Source organism: Arachis ipaensis, chromosome B5, assembly GCF_059453495.1.
Source record: "Arachis ipaensis isolate K30076 ecotype BB chromosome B5, ASM5945349v1, whole genome shotgun sequence".
NCBI classification, from domain to species: Eukaryota; Viridiplantae; Streptophyta; class Magnoliopsida; order Fabales; family Fabaceae; genus Arachis; species Arachis ipaensis.
Window position 1 is genome coordinate 65,576,503 of NC_142440.1, and position 20,118 is coordinate 65,596,620.

General features: G+C 40.9%; 1 pseudogene; it reads left to right on the plus strand.

Annotated features, from left to right (window-relative positions):
* The window catches only part of LOC148564483 (uncharacterized), a 110,074-nt pseudogene that overhangs the window by 63,139 nt on the left and 26,817 nt on the right, over positions 1 to 20,118 (plus strand).

Genomic DNA, 20,118 nt, shown 5'->3' on the forward strand with positions numbered 1-20,118 from the left:
AAATAACCAGTGAATCCATCAAGAAAGCAATAATGGGATTTACCCGCCAAACGGTCCAACATCTGATCGATAAAGGGCAAAGGGTAGTGGTCCTTTCTTGTAGCGGCGTTCAATCTTCTATAGTCGATGCACACGCGCCACGCATTATGTACTCTCTTGGTGACCACTTCACCATCATCCTTTTTAACCGCAGTGATGCCCAATTTCTTGGGAACAACCTAGACCGGGCTCACCCACTCACTGTCAGAAATTGGGTATATGATACCCGCATCAAGTAATCTAGTGACCTCTTTCTTTACCACATCAAGGATGGTTGGGTTGAGCCTTCTTTGCAGTTGCCTAACCGGCCGAGCTCCCTCTTGGAGAAATATCCGATGCATGCACTTGCGGGGGTCAATCCCCACAATATCGGCCAGGCTCCAACCAATTGCCTTCTTGTACTTTCTGAGAACATCTAGGAGCTTTTCTTCTTCTTCACTCGAATGCTCACTAGCAATAATGACCGGAAATTTTTGGTTGTTCTCTAAGAAAGCATGCTTCAAATGAGATGGAAGAGGCTTCAGTTCACTCTTTGCCTCCAGCTGAGGTTCCTTTTCATCAAGCTCACAGAGTTCATTCTCAACAACTCTCTCATGTTCATCCTCTTGGACATCCGTCTCCTCATCAATAGGGTAGCACAACTTGTTGTCGTCTTCTTCTTGCACTTCCGCTACCACTTCATCAATTACATAACATCTGATAACGAAATGTTCTTCGGGAGGATGCTTCATGGCTTCTTTCAAATTGAACTTGATAGTCTTGTCTCCAACCTCAAAAGAATATGTGCCGGTAAAGGCATCTAACTTGAATTTAGAGGTCTTAAGGAAGGGTCTACTGTAGAACGGAAGATGAGCTTATATTTTCTGTTGGAGGCATTTCAAGGATGTAAAAGTTAACCGGAAAGACAAAGTCCTTGATTGCCACAAGTACATCTTCTGCTATTCCCATCACAGTGATCACACTCTTATCGGCTAATGCAAACTTTGCCGCCGACTTCTTTAATGGAGCTAAATTCAACCGCATAAAGATAGAAAGTGTTATAATGCTTACGCAAGCTCCTAGATCACACATACAGTCATGAAAAGTGCGCCCACCAATACAACAAGACACCAAACAAGGTCCAGAGTCACCATATTTCTTTGGAATAGATTCCATCAACGAAGAAATTAAACTACCCAAGGATAATATCTCCAACTCTCCTATCCTATCCTTGTGTGTACACAAGTCTTTCAAAAATTTTGCATACTTTGGAATTTGTTGGATAGCATCAAGAAGTAGTATGGTTACCTCAACTTTCTTGAACACTTGAAGCATGTTCAAATCAAATTTCGGGGTCTTCTTTGCTTTCTTCACCAATGAAGGGAATGGGATAGGAATGGACTCATTCACTATAGCTTTCCTCTTGGGTTCCTTAAGGCTTACACCTTCTTCATCTTGCCTTTTGTCTACCTCCTCCTCTTCACGTGGAGCTTCAATGACCACCACTTCCTCATGAATGTCTTTCATGACCCTAGGAGGTATCTCCTCCAATGTAGTCCCCGACAGTAGAGTGATGGCGTTGAGACCGCCCTAGGGATTTGGTTGGGGTTGGAAGGGAAGGCTAGAAGAGCTTGAGGATTGGTTGGTATTATTGGAGGACATGGCCATCTTTGAGATCATATCGGTGAGATTGGCCAATTAAGCGCCCATGGTATCGAATTGAGCCTTATAGCCCTCGTCCCGTTTCTCCATAGTGGTTCTAAGCTCATCAAATTGATTGTTGGAAGATGAAGAGGATTGGTTGGATTGTTGTCTATGGTGTGGTGCTTGGTATTTGGTGTAGTTGTTTTGGTTTTGGTTGTGGTGATTTTGGTTGGCTTGGTGATTGTTGTTGTTGTAATGAGAAGAAGAGTTGTTCCATCTTGGGTTTTGATTGCTCCCTTGTGCATTATCCCTTCACCTTTGATTTTGATTACTACCATGAGAGTAGTTGTTTTGGCCTTGAGAGGGATAGGGCAGACGATTGTTGTAATTCACATTGGCTACGACAAGGGCATGCTCCATTAGAGCACAAACCACAAATTCTAGGAGGGCCTTCAAGTTGAGCAACTTGAGGTGGGGCTTGGATGGCTTGGATGGAGTAATATTCCTTTTGATCTTTTTGTATTTGCGTGAGGATAGTGGTCATGTCCCCAAGCGCCTTGGTCAAGCTTGCTTCGGAAGGGGATGGTTCTACCACACCCTTGAGAGGATTACTTCTCACCCTTACATGTTGTGTAGCCTCGGCAACATCATTTATCAATTTCCAAGCTTCTCCCTCCGTCTTGTTTTTTGAAAGGAAACCGCCACTAGAAGCGGTGAGCAATCTTCTATCTTCCGCACAAAGACCTCCGGTGAAGTAACTAATGAGCAAGTGAGTGTTCAATCCATGGTGTAGACAAGATTCCAATACCCTCTTGAACTGAGTCCAATACTCATACAAACTCTCTTGGTCTCTTTGTATTATACCCGAAATCTCCTTCCGGATGTAGTTAGTCTTCTCCGGTGGGAAGAATTTATCTAAAAACTATCTTCTCAAGAAATCTCAATTGGTCACAATATCATCCGATTGCGAATAAAACCACGTCTTTGCTTGCCCTTCAAGAGAGAAAGGGAAGGCAAAAACCATAATAGCCAACTCATCGGCTCCATGCCTTCGAGCCGTAGAACAAGCAACTTGAAAATCTCTTAGATGTCGGATGGGGTCTTGACCCGGCAACCCATGATACTTAGGAAGTAGATTTATCAAGCTACTCTTCAACTCAAAGTTTGGATCAAGGTTGGGATACCTTTCTTGCAAAGGTTGAAGTATGATATCCGGAGCTCCTTGCTCATGCAAAGTGATCCGTCGTGGCTCCGCCATGTATGGCTCACCTGTAGGATGCAAAGATGTATTAGTAGTGCCAACAGAAGGATAGGAAGTAGCAGACTCCAAGTCACTCTCGGTACCGTCTAGTGATTCGTTATGTTCCTCAAAAGAGGCCAAAGTACTAGCCGTATAATCCAACCGCCGTCTAGCTTGCCAAGTGTGTAACAAGGTTCTTTCAATCTCAGGGTCAAACTCGGCTAAGCTAGAATTCGGTTGAGACCGAGTAATCAAACTTGGGAGTCATAGCATAAATGCAAAAGAAATCTAAACTATAGCTAAGTATTTAAAGCAAGTAAGCTATCTACAATATCCATATATTCACATAACCAATGTCTAGGCATATGTTGCAACCATTCCCCGGCAACGGCGCCAAAAATTTGATGGCCCCGAAGACTATGTTGGTATAGAATTTCTCAATAAAATCCCGTTACAAGTATAGTTCTTCCCAACAACAATCCTCGAGTATCAAATTTAGAAGGAAATTGGTTGTCACAAGTTCAACCCCAATAAAAGTAACCGAAGTGCGAACATGTGCTTCGACATTGGTTAGAAATCCGGGGTTGCAAGTCATGAGCAAGAAATTAAACTAGGAATCTTAACAAGCAAGTAATCTTGGAATGCAAGAAACTAATTCAAACAACTAAAGCAAGATGTGAGTAATTCTAACTAACAAGATAACATTCAATATAATTCTATTCTAAAACTAAACAGTCAACTATAACTAAGACAAAGCAAGTAAGAATTTTGGGTTTTCAAATATAAATAATAAAAGCAACTCTTGGCTAGACATGGGAATTGGGGTCACTATCCTTGTCTAATAACCATATCTTGACAATTATGAGGAACCAAACTCATTAAGTTTACTTCTATATTTGAAGTATGTTAAATGGTTTAGTCAACATCAACCCATAACGTCCAACCTCACTACTAATTAACCTAGTAGTAGGCTAGTGTCAATGGCTATCAAATTGACCACTAAGGGTGCCCAAATCATCAAATCCATTAGACCCAATGATTCAAGTTTACCCAATTCCCTTAGCCTAGGCCAAGAGTAAGGAGAACTACTCCATAATCAAAGGAAACATTTCATCAAACACATGGTAAGCATTAATAAAAGACCTATTCAAATTGTAATTAAATTGGAACTAACAAGTACCCACTAACAATTATCAACATACAATCACTCAAACAACATAATTAATCATGGAAATCATCAATGCAACAATAACAAATCAAGATCTACAAGATTCATGAAATGAGTATAAAATGATAAACAACAAGGAAACATAAAACTAACACAAGATCTAAACAAAATTATACTAAAGAATTCAAATTAAACAATTAAAACTAGTAATTAACAAGATCCAATTCAGAATTCAACAAGGGAAGATCAAATTAAAGCTAGATCTAGAGAGGAATAACGGTTTCTCTCTCTAGAAGAACAAAGAACCAAAAACTATCTAAAAATTGTGTCTAAGTGTAAAATGATTGATCCCCCCTTTCCCCCTAGCATCCTTGGGTCTTTTCCATGCAGAAACAGCTTGAATTTGGGCCTGATGAGCCTCAGAAATCGCCAGACATGATTTCCTTTAATGACGTCACGTGCAGCTTTCTGCGCGTGCGCGCTAATTGCTTTTGTGATCTACGCGTGCGCGCTATGTGCGCACGTGCGTCGGTGTGATTTCTCTGATCCGCGCAGATGCGTCCATCCTTGAGTGCCACTTCCAGCTGCCCTTATCCACGCGTGCGCGCGAGGTGCACGTGTGCGTCCTTGCTGGAATTCCCAAAATCTAAATCTTCATGTTCATTCTTCTTGTGCATGCTTTCTTTCTCTCTTCCAGGCCATCCTTGCCCTATAAATTCTGAAATCACTCAACAAACACGTCACGGCATCAAATGGTAATAGAAGAGAATCAAAATATAGCAATTTTAAGGTAAAATAAGCATGTTTTTCATCATGAAGCAATATTAGGAAGAGAACACAAAACCATGCATTTCTTGTGAATAAATGTGAAAAATATTGACAAAAATATAAACCACAAAATTGGGGTTTATCACTCTTTCACCATGAATTCTCATTACTTTGGCTATAAGTGTGGTTCAAACTATGTTGTAGGAAATGAAAGCTTCAATGAGGATGTGCATCAAGGATTTGGAAATCAAAGATGGGAGGAGCCCCAAGCTTATGGACAACCTTCTTGGCAATAACCTCCTCCGAACTCTTATGGGTACAACCCTAATCCTAATGCATACCAATCCAATGTGTGTAATGACCCCTATTGTGATTGTCAACCATAACCACCACATGCATATGAACCCCCTCCTCAACATAACCCTCCACCATACTCACAAGCCCCATACCAGCATCCACCTCCATATGATCCCAACCCGCATCCACCATACCAACCACCGTATCAACCTGATGAGCGGATATTTTATACGCTTTTTGGGGTTAATTTCATATAGTTTTTAGTATGTTTTAGTTTGTTTTTAGTTTATTTTCATTAGTTTCTAGGCAAAATTCATATTTCTAGACTTTACTATGAGTTTGTGTATTTTTCTGTAATTTCAGGTATTTTCTGGCTAAAATTGAGGGAGCAGAGCAAAAATCTGATTCAGGCTGAAAAAGGACTGCTGATGCTGTTGGATCCTGACCTCTCTGCACTCGGAATAGAATTTCTGGAGCTACAGAAGTCCAATTGACGCGCTTCCAATTGCGTTGGAAAGTAGACATCCCGGGCTTTCCAGCAATATATAATAGTCCATACTTTGCTCAAGGATAGACGACGTAAACTGGCGTTCAACGCCAGTTCCATGTTGCAGTCTGGCGTCCAGCGCCAGAAACACGTTACAAGTTGGAGTTCAACGCCAGAAACAGGTTATAGCCTGGCGTTGAATGCCCAAAACAGCCCAGGCACGTGAGAAGCTTTAGTCTCAGCCCCAACACATACCAAGTGGGCCCCAGAAGTGGATTTCTGCACTATCTATCATAGTTTACTTATTTTCTGTAAACCTAGGTAGTTTAGTATTTAAACAACTTTTAGAGATTTATTTCGTATCTCATGAAATTTTAGATCAAAACTTTGTACTCTTTGACGGCATGAGTCTCTAAACTCCATTGTTGGGGGTGAGGAGCTCTGCTGTGTCTCGATGAATTAATGCAAGTATTTCTGTTTTCTATTCAACCATGCGTGTTCCTATCTAAGATATCCAGTCTCACTTCAACATGAATGTGATGAACGTGACAATCATCATCATTCCCCCACGAACGCGTGCCTGACAACCACTTCCGTTCACCGTAGAATGAATGAATATCTCTTGGATCTCTTAATCAGAATCTTCGTGGTATAAGCTAGATTGATGGCAGCATTCAAGAGAATCCGGAAAGTCTAAACCTTGTCTGTGGTATTCCGAGTAGGATTCAAGGATTGAATGACTGTGACGAGCTTCAAACTCACGAGTGCTGGGTGTAGTGACAGACGCAAAAGGATGGTAAATCCCATTCCGGTACGATTGAGAACCTGCAGATGGTTAGCCGTGCGGTGACAGCGCACTTGGACCCTTTTCACTGGAAGGATGGATGGTAGCCATTGACAACGGTGATCCACCAACACACAGCTTGCCATAGGAGGACGTGCGTGAGTGAATCAGGAAACAGAGGAAAGCAGAATTTCAGAAGACAAAGCATCTCTAAAACTCCAACATATTCTCCATCATTGCACAATAAGTATTTATATTTATGCCCTCTCACTTTTTACAATTGAACTTGAAAAACACTGTTGTTGGCATCCTGACTAAGAATAATAAGATAACCATAGCTTGCTTCAAACAAACAATCTCCGTGGGATTCGACCCTTACTCACGTAAGGTATTACTTGGACGACCCAGTGCACTTGCTGGTTAGTTGTGCGAAGTTGTAAGAGAGTAATGTGAACATTGACATTACAATTTTGTGTACCAAGTTTTTGGCGCCGTTGCTGGGGATTGTTTGAGTTTGAACAACTGACGGTGAATCTTGTTGCTTAGATTAGAAAAAATTTTTCTTTTTGGTTTAGAGTCCTCTAATATTGTTTTTGGTTAAAATTTTCTTTTTAAAATCCTTTCTTTTAATTTTTCAAAAAAAAAATTTTTATTCTTAATTATTAAAAATACTTTTTCAAAACAAGTGTTACATTTACTGCCCAATTGGCTAGAGCGTTGGTTTGTGTTCTTGGTAATTGGGAACCTTCTTTTTAAAATTATTTTTTTCAAAAATAATTTTTACATTAAATCTTGTGCCAAACTTTAAGTTTGGTGTTTTCTTGTTGATTTTTCTCTGGTTTTCGAAAATCTTATTTTGGTTTTCTAAAAATTTTAAGTTTGGTGTTCTTTCTTCATGTTCTTGTGTTCTTGTGAGTCTTCAAAGTGTTATTGAGTCTTCCTTGTGTCTTGATCTTAAAATTTTTAAGTTTGGTGTTCCTTGGTATTTTCCCTCCAAAATTTTCGAAAATAAGGAGCATTAGATCTAAAAATTTTAAATCTTGTGCTATCTTATTGTTTTTCTCTCTCCTCTTTAAATTCAAAAATATCTTTTCTCTCTATTTTAAAGCAAATTTTCGAAATTTACCTTTAAAATTCAGATTTTTTATTTCAAAATTTAAAACCTTTTTCAAAAATCATCATATCCTTTTCAAAACTTCCTAACCACTTTCTCTCTCCTCATTTTTTTGAAAATCTTCACCCATTTTTATTTATTTTATTTTAATTAATTTTATTTTCGAAATAAATAAATAAATAGATAAATAAATAAAATAAAAAAAATATTTTTTTTATTTTACATCATCTCCCTTTCTCCATCATGGATCTAAGTGGAAATGAATAGTCTAGAAGGACTCTGGGGTCATATGCTAACCCCTCTACTGCTTCATATGGGAGTAGTATCTGCATTCCCTCCATTGGAGTCAGTAGCTTTGAGTTGAATCCTCAGCTCATTATCTTGGTGCAGCAAAGCTGCCAGTATTCTGGTCTTCCACAGGAAGAACCTACAGAGTTTCTGGCACAATTTTTACAAATTGCTGACACAGTACATGATAAGGAAATAGATTAGAATGTCTACAGATTATTACTGTTTCCATTTGCTGAAAAAGACCAAGCCAAGAGATGGTTAAATAACCAACCTAAGACTAGCATAAAGACATGGAAACAGCTGATAGAGAAATTCCTGAATCAATACTTTCCTCCAAAATGGATTACACAGGTAAGGCTGGACATCCAAGGCTTTAAACAATGAGATAATGAATCTCTTTATGATGCCTGGGAGAGATACAGAGAGATGCTAAGAAAATGCCCCTCTGAAATGTTTTCAGAGTGGGTTCAGTTAGACATCTTCTATTATGGGCTTGCAGAAAGAGCTTAGATGTCTCTAGATTACTCAGCTGGTGGATCTATCCCCATGAGAAAGACAATTGAAGAAGCTCAAGATCTCATTGATACAGTTGCCAGAAATCAGCATCTGTACATAAGCAGTGACCCCTCCATGAAAGAAGAGGCTAAAACAGTAACTGCTGAACTCAGTCCTGTAGAACAAGCTGCTGAATTCAATCAGCAATTGGACTTTCTAACACAACAGTTAGCCGAATTCAAAGATAGACTAGAAGAGACAAGGATGGATAATATAAATATGGAAGAACAATTGAAGCAAACAAAACAGCAGCTGTCAAAAGAAATAACAGAAGAATGCCAAGCAGTTCAATTAAGAAGTGGAAAAACATTAAATACCCCACCTCAAGGCAGCAGGAAGCCAAGAAATGAGCAAACCACCCAAAATCCATCTGAGGACAGTAAGAGCCCAGGAAAAAATAATTCTGGCATTAAAACGCCAGAAATTGGGTGGAAGGCTGGCGCTGAACGCCCAGACCATGCTCAGGACTGGCGTTCAACGCCAGAAACAAGCAAGGAACTGCATTGAACGCCCAAAGGAAGCACAGTTCTGGCGTTCAGACGCCAGGAACAGCTGAGGAGTTGGCATCTAACGTCACTCCAGCTTCCAACCCTGGCATTCAAATGCCAGTGAGGGATCAGACACACACAAGTACTGATGACAACCCCTCTAAAAAGGCTTCTTCAACCACTTCTGTAGGAAATAAACCTGCAGCAACCAAAGTTGAGGAATATAAAGCCAAGATACCTTATCCTCAAAAACTCCACCAGGAGGAGCAGGATAAGGGATTTGCTCGCTTTGCAGATTATCTCAGGACTCTTGAAATAAAGATTCCGTTTGCAGAGGCACTTGAGCAAATACCTTCTTATGCCAAGTTCATGAAAGAGATCTTGAGTCATAAGAAGGATTGGAGAGAAACTGAAAGAGTTCTCCTCACTGAAGAATGCAGTGTAGTCATTCTCAAAAGCTTTCCTGAAAAGCTTAAAGATCCCGGAAGCTTTCTGATACCATGCATACTGGAGGGTAATTGCACCAAGACAGCCCTATGTGATCTTGGGTCAAGCATCAACCTAATACCTGCATCCACCATCAGAAAGCTTGGTTTAACTGAAGAAGTTAAACCAACTCAGATATGTCTCCAAATTGCTGATGGCTGCATTAAATACCCATCAGGCGTGATTGAGGACATGATTGTTAGGGTTGGGCCATTCGCCTTTCCCACTGACTTTGTTGTGCTGGAAATGGAGGAGCATAAGAGTGCTACTCTTATTCTAGGAAGACCTTTCCTAGCAACTGGACGAACTCTCATTGACGTCCAACAGGGGGAAATAACCCTGAGAGTCAATGAGAATGAGTTTAAGTTGAATGCTGTCAATTCCATACAGCATCCAGACACACCAAAAGACTGCATGAAAGTTGATCTCATTGACTCTCTGGTGGAGGTGATCAACATGGCTGAGAGTCTCGAATCAGAGCTGGAAAACATCTTTAAAGATGTTCCGCCTGACCTAGAGGATTCAGAGGAATTGAAAGAGCCTCTGAAATTTCCTCAGGGAGAGGAAAAACCTCCTAAACCCGAGCTCAAACCATTACCACCATCCCTGAAATATGCATTTCTGGGAGAAGGTGATACCTTTCCAGTGATCATAAGCTCTGCTTTAAATCCACAGGAAGAGGAAGCACTAATTCAAGTGCTAAGGACACACAAGACAGCTCTTGGGTGGTCCATAAGTGACCTTAAGGGCATAAGCCCAGCTAGATGCATGCACAAGATCTTATTGGAGGACAATGCTAAGCCAGTGGTTCAACCACAGAGGTGGCTAAATCCAACCATGAAGGAAGTGGTGCAGAAAGAGGTCACTAAATTACTGGAGGCTGGGATTATTTATCCTATTTTAGATAGCCCCTGGGTGAGTCCTGTTCAAGTTGTCCCTAAAAATGGAGGCATGACAGTGGTTCATAATGAAAAAAATGAACTGGTTCCTACAAGAACAGTTACAGGGTGGCGCATGTGTACTGATTACAGAAGGCTCAATACAGCCACCAGAAAGGATCATTTTCCTTTACCATTCATAGACCAGATGCTAGAAAGACTAGCAGGTCATAATTATTACTGCTTTTTGGATGGCTATTCAGGCTACAACCAAATTGCAGTAGATTCCTAGGATCAAGAGAAAACAGCATTCACATGTCCATCTGGAGTATTTGCTTACAGAAGGATGCCTTTTGGGCTGTGTAATGCGCCTGCAACCTTTCAGAGATGCATGCTCTCTATTTTCTCTGATTTGGTAGAAAAATTTCTGAAAGTCTTCATGGATGACTTCTCAGTATATGGAGACTCATTCAGCTCCTGTCTTGATCACCTGACACTGGTTTTGAAAAGATGCCAAGAGACCAACCTGGTTTTAAACTGGGAAAAATGTCACTTTATGGTGACTGAAGGGATTGTCCTTGGGCATAAAATTTCAAACAAGGGAATAGAGGTGGATCAAGCTAAAATAGAGGTAATTGAAAAATTACCATCACCTGCCAATGTTAAAGCAATCAGAAGCTTTCTGGGGCATGCAGGATTCTATAAGAGGTTTATAAAGGATTTTTCAAAAATTACAAAACCTCTAAGCAACCTGCTAGCTGCTGACACGCCATTTGTGTTTGACACAGAGTGCCTGCAAGCGTTTGAAACTCTGAAAGTTAAACTGGTCACAGCACCAGTTATCTTTGCACCAGACTAGACATTACCATTCGAATTAATGTGTGATGCCAGTGATCACGCCATTGGTGCAGTACTGGGGCAGAGGCATGACAAGCTTCTGCATGTCATTTATTATGCTAGCCGTGTTTTGAATGATGCCCAGAAAAATTACACAACTACAGAAAAAGAATTGCTTACAGTGGTTTATGCCATTAACAAGTTTAGATCATACTTAGTAGGATCAAAGGTGATTGTGTACACAGATCATGCTGCTCTTAAATATCTACTCACAAAGCAGGATTCAAAACCCAGACTCATAAGATGGGTGTTGCTTCTGCAAGAGTTTGATATAGAAATAAGAGACAGAAAAGGGACAGAGAACCAAGTGGCTGACCATCTGTCCCGAATAGAACCAGTGGAAAGGGCGTCCTCCCCCTCTATTGAGATCTCTGAAACCTTTCCGGATGAGCATTTGTTCGCCATTCAGGAATTACCATGGTTTGCAAACATTGCAAACTACAAAGCTGCAAGGTTCATTCCCAAAGGGTACAGCAGGCAACAAAAGAAAAAATTAATTACTGATGCAAAGTACTACTTGTGGGATGAACCCTATCTCTTTAAGAGATGTGCAGACGGCATAATCCGTAGGTGTGTGCCTAAGGAAGAAGCACAAAGGATCTTATGGCATTGCCATGGGTCACAATATGGAGGTCATTTCGGAGGTGAGTGAACAGCCACCAAGGTCCTCCAATGTGGTTTCTACTGGCTTACACTTGATAGAGATTCCCGAGAGTTTGAACGTAACTGTGACAGTTGCCAGAGAGCTGGTAATTTACCTCTCTGTTATGGCATGCCTCAACAAGGAATCTTGGAGATTGAGTTGTTTGATGTATGGGAAATTGATTTCATGGGGCCTTTCCCACCATCATACTCAAACACTTATATTCTTGTGGCGGTTGACTATGTATCAAAGTGGGTAGAGGCCATTGCCACACCTACCAATGATACTAAAACAGTACTGAAGTTCCTCCAGAAACATATATTCAGCAGGTTTGGTGTCCCTAGGGTACTAATCAGTGATGGAGGCACTCACTTCTGCAACAAACAGCTTTACTCTGCCATGGTCTGGTATGGGATTCGCCATTAAGTGGCAACTCCATATCATCCACAGACAAATGGGCAAGCTGAAATCTCTAACAGAGAATTAAAAAGAATTCTGGAACAGACTGTAAGTACCCATAGAAAGGATTGGGCACGAAGCTTGGATGATGCTCTGTGGGCTTACAGAACAGCATTCAAGACTCCCATAGGGACCTCTCCTTACCAACTTGTGTATGGTAAGGCTTGTCACCTGCCCGTGGAACTAGAACATAAGGCCTACTGGGCAACCAGATTCCTTAACTTTGATGCCAAATTAGCTGGAGAGAAAAGATTGCTCCAGCTGAATGAGCTAGAGGAATTCAGATTCACTGCTTTCGAAAATGCCAAGCTTTACAAAGAGAAATAAAAAAGGTGGCATGACAGAAAGCTGTCATCTAGAATCTTTGACCCAGGACAAAAGGTTCTGTTGTTTAACTCTAGGCTCAGGCTATTTCCCGAGAAACTGAAGTCCCGGTGGAGAGGACCATATGTGATTACAAGTGTATCACCATATGGTTATGTGGAGCTTCAAGATATTGATTCTGATAAGAAGTTCATTGTTAATGGACAGAGAATCAAGCACTATCTTGAAGGCAATGTTGAGCAAGAGTGCTCAAGGCTGAGGCTAGATTAAAAACTCAGCAATGTCCAGCTAAAGACAATAAAGAAGCGCTTGCTGGGAGGCAACCCAGCCATGGGGCATCACTTCCTCTAAGCATTTTGCCCTATTCTTGATTTTATTTGTTTATATAAAGTTCATTGACACTAAGGTAAAGAGTCAATTGTATAAGTTTACAGGGTTACAAAAGGATTCTGCACACAAAACAGAGAAAAAGAGCTCACTGGCAAGAAAACGCCAGTAAAAGTCTGTTTTGGGCATTCAACGCCCAAAAGAAGCATCCACTGGGCGTTGAACGCCAGTAAGGATAGCCATCTGGGCGTTAAATGCCAGAAAGAAGCTCCTTCTGGGCGTTTAACGCCAGATTTACAGTGTCCTGGGCGTTCAGAAAAACGCCCAGTGACAAAGGAGTTCCTGGCGTTCAACGCCAGAAAGAAGCAACAGCTGGGCGTTGAAGGCCCAGGAGAAGCAGCAGTTGGGCGTTGAACGTCCAAAACATGCAGTGTTTGGGCGTTCAAACACCAGGATGGTGGGGAGGAGGTAAATTCGTTTTTACTTCAAATTTTTCATTTCAATTTTAATTTTCATGTTTCAATTCATGATTTCTTGCATAAACATGTTACAAACCCTGATTTCTAAAATCTCTAATTTCTAAAAACCCTACTTTAAAAATATCAAATGTATCTTAATCCATAAGCACAAATCCTTTTTTCAATCCAATTCAACTCTTTTTCAAAATTTTCAAAACAAATCTATCTCTTTTCATTCAAAAATCTTTTCAACTAATCAATATCTTTTTTTAAAAATCTCCATATTATCTTTTTCAAAAATCAAAATTTATCTTTTCCAAATATCTTTCAAATCTCTTCAATTTTAAATTATATCTTTTCTTATCATACTTATTTCTTTCTAAATCATATCTTCTATCTTATCTTTCTCCCTATTTTCGAAAACCCACCCCCATCCCTTTTAAAAACCCATTCGGCCTCCTTCCTCTCATCCACCATTCAACACTAGCTCTCCTTCTATCCCTCTCCTTTCTTTTCTTTTGCTTGAGGACAAGCAATCCTCTAAGTTTGGTGTGTTTATCCGTGATCACTAAACCATACCCACTAAGATCATGGCTCCTAAAGGAAAACAACCCACTCCAAGAGGCAAAAAAGAGAGTGTTCCAAAACCACTTTGGAATCAAGGGAGGTTCTTAACCAAAGAACATTCAGACCATTACTACAAAATAATGGGTCTAAGATCTGTGATCTCGGAAGTCAAGTTCGATCTGAAAGAAGATGAATATCTAGAGATCCAAGAGCAGATTCGAAATAGGAACTGGGAAGTCCTAGCTAATCCTGGAACAAAAGTGAGAAGGAATATGCTTTAGGAATTCTATGCTAATCTGTGGCAAACAGACAGGCAGAGAATATCTGGAGCTGCCCTCTATGACTATAGGACTGTGGTCAGAGGAAAGATTGTTCACATCCACCCTGACAAAATCAGGGAGATCTTTAAGCTACCTCAGCTGAAAGATGACCCAGACTCCTTCAATAGGAGAATGATAAGAACAAACAAGGTCCTGGATAAGATTCTAGAGGATATATGCATCCCTGGAGCCATGTGGACCACCAGCACGAAGGGTGCCCCAAATCAACTCAAGAGAGAAGATCTCAAACCAGTCGCCAGAGGATGGCTAGACTTCATTGGGCATTCTATATTGCCCACCAGCAACCGTTCTGAAGTCAATATTAGAAGAGCAGTGATAATCCATTGCATTATGTTGGGAAAAGAAGTAGAAGTTCAACAACTGATCCCATCTGAACTCCAAGGATGCCAGGTTGGCTTATCTAAGCCTAATCTCTATGCTCTGCAAAGATGCTGGAGTAAAGATGGGAATAACAGAGTATATCTCAGTGGAGCAACCAATCACTAAAATCACAATGGAAAAACAACAAATGCAGGATGACCCCATCAAGAGGAGGGCGCAAGAATTCCTACCAGAACTCCCTCAATTTGAATACTGGGAGCATCTTGAGGCATCTGTCACTAAGTTGCAAGAAACCATGGACCAATTGAAGGAAGAACAGCAAAATTAAAACAGCATGCTTTGCAAACTACTCAGAGAACAAGAGGTGCAAGGGCGTGAATTAAGAGAACTAAAGCGTCAGAAACTATCTCTTGAAGGGCCAAGCACTCCACAGATTAAAGAGGCATCCGCTTCCCAAAGTCAAGGTTGTTGAGTTCTGATCTTAACCTTAACCCTGTGATAACTTTTTTATTATTATTATTATTTGAGTTTTAGCTTAGGAGTCATATAGTGGTAATTAGTATTTATATTTTGATTTTATCCCCAATTAAGCTATAATTTATTTTTCTCATCATCATTAAACATGAATAAAATAGAAGATTTTCTTTAGAATAAGGAGGCAATAATTTTCAAGTTTTTAATAAAACAAATTCTAATTGTTTACATGTGGTGGCAATGCTTTCTGCCTTCTGAATGAATGCTTGAACAGTGCATATGTCTTTGGAATTTGATGTTCTTGAATGTTAAATATGTTGGCTCTTAAAAGAATGATAAACATGAGACATATTATTGGTAATCTGAAAGCAAAGAGAAGAGTGTGCTTAAGAACCCTGGACACCTCTAATTGGGGGCTTTAGCAAAGCTGAGTCACAATCTGAAAAGGTTCACCCAATTATGTGTCTGTGGCATTTATGTATCCGGTGGTAATACTGGAAAACAAAGTGCTTAGGGTCACGGCCAAGACTCATAAAAGTAGCTGTGTTCAAGAATCAACATACTGAACTAGGAGAATCAATAACACTATCTGAATTTTAAGTTCCTATAGATGCCAATCATTCTGAGCTTCAATGGATAAAGTGAGATGCCAAAACTGTTCGGAAGCAAAAAGCTACTAGCCCCGCTCATTTAATTAGAATCTGAGCTTCACTCAAAAACTCTGAGATATTATTGTTTCTTGACTCATTTGTATTCTATTTTATTTATCTAGTTGCTTGAGGACAAGCAACAGTTTAAGTTTGGTGTTGTGATGAGCGGATATTTTATACGCTTTTTGGGGTTAATTTCATATAGTTTTTAGTATGTTTTAGTTAGTTTTTAGTTTATTTTCATTAGTTTCTAGGCAAAATTCATATTTCTGGACTTTACTATGAGTTTGTGTGTTTTTTTGTAATTTTAGGTATTTTCTGGCTGAAATTGAGGGAGCTGAGCAAAAATCTGATTTAGGCTGAAAAAGGACTGCTGATGCTATTGGATCCTGACCTCTCTGCACTCAGAATGGAATTTCTGGAGCTACAGGAGTCCAATTGACGCATTTCCAATTGCCTTGGAAAGTAGACATCTAGGGCTTTCCAGCAATATATAATAGTCCATACTTTGCTCAAGGATAGACGACGTATACTGGCGTTCAACGCCAGTTCCATGTTGCAGTCTGGCGTCCAGCACCAGAAACACGTTACAAGTTGGAGTTCAACGCCAGAAACAGGTTATAGCCTAGCGTTGAACGCCCAAAATAGCCCAGGCACGTGAGAAGCTTTAGTCTCAGCCCCAGCACACACCAAGTGGGCCCCAGAAGTGGATTTCTGCACTATCTATCATAGTTTACTCATTTTCTGTAAACCTAGGTTACTAGTTTAGTATTTAAACAACTTTTAGAGATTTATTTTGTATCTCATGACATTTTAGATCAAAACTTTGTACTCTTTGACGGCATGAGTCTCTAAACTCCATTGTTGGGGGTGAGGAGCTCTGCTGTGTCTCGATGAATTAATGCAAGTATTTCTGTTTTCCATTGAACCATGCGTGTTCCTATATAAGATATCCATTCGCACTTCAACATGAATGTGATGAACGTGACAATCATCATCATTCCCCCACGAACGCGTGCCTAACAACCACTTCCGTTCACCGTAGAATGAATGAATATCTCTTGGATCTCTTAATCAGAATCTTCGTGGTATAAGCTAGATTGATGGCAGCATTCAAGAATTGGAATAAGAACAAAAGGAGGATGAAAATAAGTTTAAGGAGTTAAGAATAAGGATGGCTAGCATGGTAGAAGCCGTGAGTCGCCTAACATCCCACCTAAGCTCATGCATCCTAAGTATCCCCATTGTTGAATGTGGAGAAACAATCAAGGAGCCTAGTGAGGGAGTGAACTTGAAGCTCCATGGTGAGGAAGAGAAGTTAAAGCAAGAAGTGCAACAAGAGGAGGAGGTAGAGATTAGTGAACAAAAGGAAGTAGTGGGTGGATGTTTAGGATATGTTGAGCACATAAAGGAATCTCAAGTTGAAGAGCCCTCTTCCATGGAGTTTGGAAGTGATGTTAAAGTGGAGAGTGATGTTGCGGAAGTGGATAGAGAGTTGAGGGAAATTGATTAAGAAGTGGATTCCATCATTAGTGATTTTTTGTCCACATTGATCAATCCCCTTGATGATCTTGTTGAGCCTTCTTCTAGTGGACTAGGAAGCAATGTTGAGGAGGATGTGCAACCTCCAAGGCATATTGTGAATGAAGAATTGGAAGAAGTGCCCCAAGCAACAAACCCCCTTATATATGATGATTCCGCATCAACATATGACCCTTTCGAGTTTGAAGAGTCCTTCCCCAAAATGCTCGGAATTGATGATGAGGTAGACTTCACTAAACCTCATATATATGATGAGAGTGATGGGGAAGAGATAGAAAAAATTGGTGAAGAAGAATGTGAACTTGAGGAAGCTTGGCAAGAGGAGGAACTTGAAAAACCTTGCCAAATGGTGGAAGCCTCTAGAAGAGGATGGACAGGAGTGGAGCGTGCTTTGTCAAGATCATTGGGACCTCCTCCACCTAGGTTGTCATCTAATCCTTCATTTGAGTGGGTAAAACTTCTAACTCTTAGCTTTATTATCCCACTTGAATTTGGTTTGCTTGAGACGGATGGAAAACTTAGGGCGCTTTGTGGAATTAATCAAAAGAGGATGATGTTTAGTGGTTGGCGTTGTAAATCTAGACTTATTATAGTTGGAAGCTCAAAATTGAAGAGCATGGATTGGTGTAGTGCTCAATCAAATGGGTCTAAGAGGGTAGTTTGGTACCTTCATGAGAATTTAGCTTTCTTGTCACCCGGACAGAATCAAGGCGGTCAACTAGAAGATGGGTGCGAAGATAAGATATGGGACCCTGGATCATACCATGAAAACCAATTTTGGGAGCTCATATCTTGGAGAGAGCCTCACCCAAGCTTGGTGAAGATGGTTGGAACTTCTGACGACCGATTGAAGGACAAGCACTCTTGGAGGTTCAAGGATGAATACAAGGGTAAACCACCTTGACAAGGAGCCTTCCAAATATCCAACTTAAGGACTTAAACTAAAAGTGCTTGGTGGGAGACACCCCACTATGGTAAACGCTTTCCATTCTCTTGTAGATAGAATGAATGAATGAATTAGGTTCCATTGTATATAGCTTCCTTACCCCCCTTAGTATATTTTGCCTTGCTTGATAAGTTTTTTATACACTCTATGCCTTAATTATGGATGATTCTTTGAATTTGAGTTTTTGCTTGGATTGCAAGTTTCCTCAAATTGTTTGAAAAATTCCAAAAATTCAAAAATGTGTTTGATTTTGCATTTTACCTGGTTTTAGAGTCCTAGAGGAGGTTGGGAGGATTATGAGCTCTTCTTGGTGTTTCTTACAAAAAAAAAAGAGAGAAAGAAGCCACGCGTAAGCGCACAGTGTGCGCACGCATCGGCTGTGCATTTCACAATTTCCGGGCCAAGGACCAGACAGTTGTGCCACTTTTAGGCCAACTCTGAGCCTTAAGCCACGCAGATGTGTACATGACGCGTCCGTGCCCCTTTGCGTTTTCCTACCTGCGGGTAGGCGCACCTGGCGCCTCTGCGTCCCATCATCGCCCAACTCATCCACGCAGACGCGCACTGTGCGTGCGCGTGTCGATGCATTTTTGCATCACCCAGGCCAAAGACCTGAGAGTTATGCCAACTCTAGGCCACTTTTGTGCCTCTGGCCCAACTCACCTGCGCGGACGTGCACCGTACGCGTCCGCGCCAATTCCACATCTCCCATCCATGCGCAGGCGCATGTGACGCTCCCGCACCACTTCCTTATTCTCCCACCCATGCGGACGCACACGGTGCGCGCACTGTGCGTGCACATGTGGATTCAAAATTTCATTTACCCCAGGGACGCGAAAGCCCTAGCATTCACGTACCCTCATCCTTTCCCCTAACGTCTCTCCCTCTCCTTTCTCCCTCCATAACCACCATCCTTTATCCTCTCTGCAACCAGCACCGAGCACCTCCGGCGACGCCATCACCCTCACTCCTCTTCTCATCCCCAATCCTCATTTTTTCCCCTCTTCCTCCCTCCCTCACCCTCACAACTCCGCTGCCGCTACCACCGCGACGTCCGTTGTCGCTGGCGAGCACCCCGCAACCACCACCAACCTTTCTTCTTCTTCCTCCACCCAAGGGCCATACTCAACCCTTGTTCAGAAACCCTATTTCCCCATCTTCCCCTCCTCGCCGTTTTACTGCTCTGCGCCACTACGACCACCTACGCTGCCGTGCACCGTTGCTGGCAGCATTACCTTGCTGCTCCCTCTTTCCATTTCTTCCTTTCCCCATTTCTTCTTCTGCTGTACTTCTCAGGTTCCCCTGCTACACCCCTGTTTATGCTTTTCCTTCAAATAATTCTATTTGTTAACTTTCAGTTAGTTATTGCTTAATTCTGCATGCTAGGCTAGATAGAAATAATTGCGGTTAGGTAGTTAGGATGTGGTTAGAGGATTCTAGGACTGATAAGTGCTCCGTTCTTGTTTATTTTCTGCGTATTAAATGCTTTGCTGAATGATAGATAGTGTGCTGTACTGATTTCTGTTTTATCTGCTTTGCTTTACTGTTGCCTGAAAAATATGTAATCCATGCTCTTACTATATTTTGTTGCATTCTTGGATTCATATGTGAATTTTGCTATTGTTTGCTATCCGGGAATATCCGTTTTACTGCCGGAATGCTGCCCAAATTTTTAGAAAATTATTTTGTTCTTAACTTGCAACCTAAGACTTAAACTTGACACTTTTCAAATTGAGTTTTAGCTAACTTCAACAAGCTCAATTCTTAGGTTACTATGGTTGGCATTTCCATGCTGATTTGTGTTTTCCGTGATATGCATGGACATAGTGAGTTCAAGGCGTTGTTTGTCGGATTTCTGTGACAAATAATACCTTGCCTGACTCACCAATTTGAACCTTCATGTGCTTTCATGATTCAAGTTAAGTCAAATGACTTTTGACTCAAACTGAGC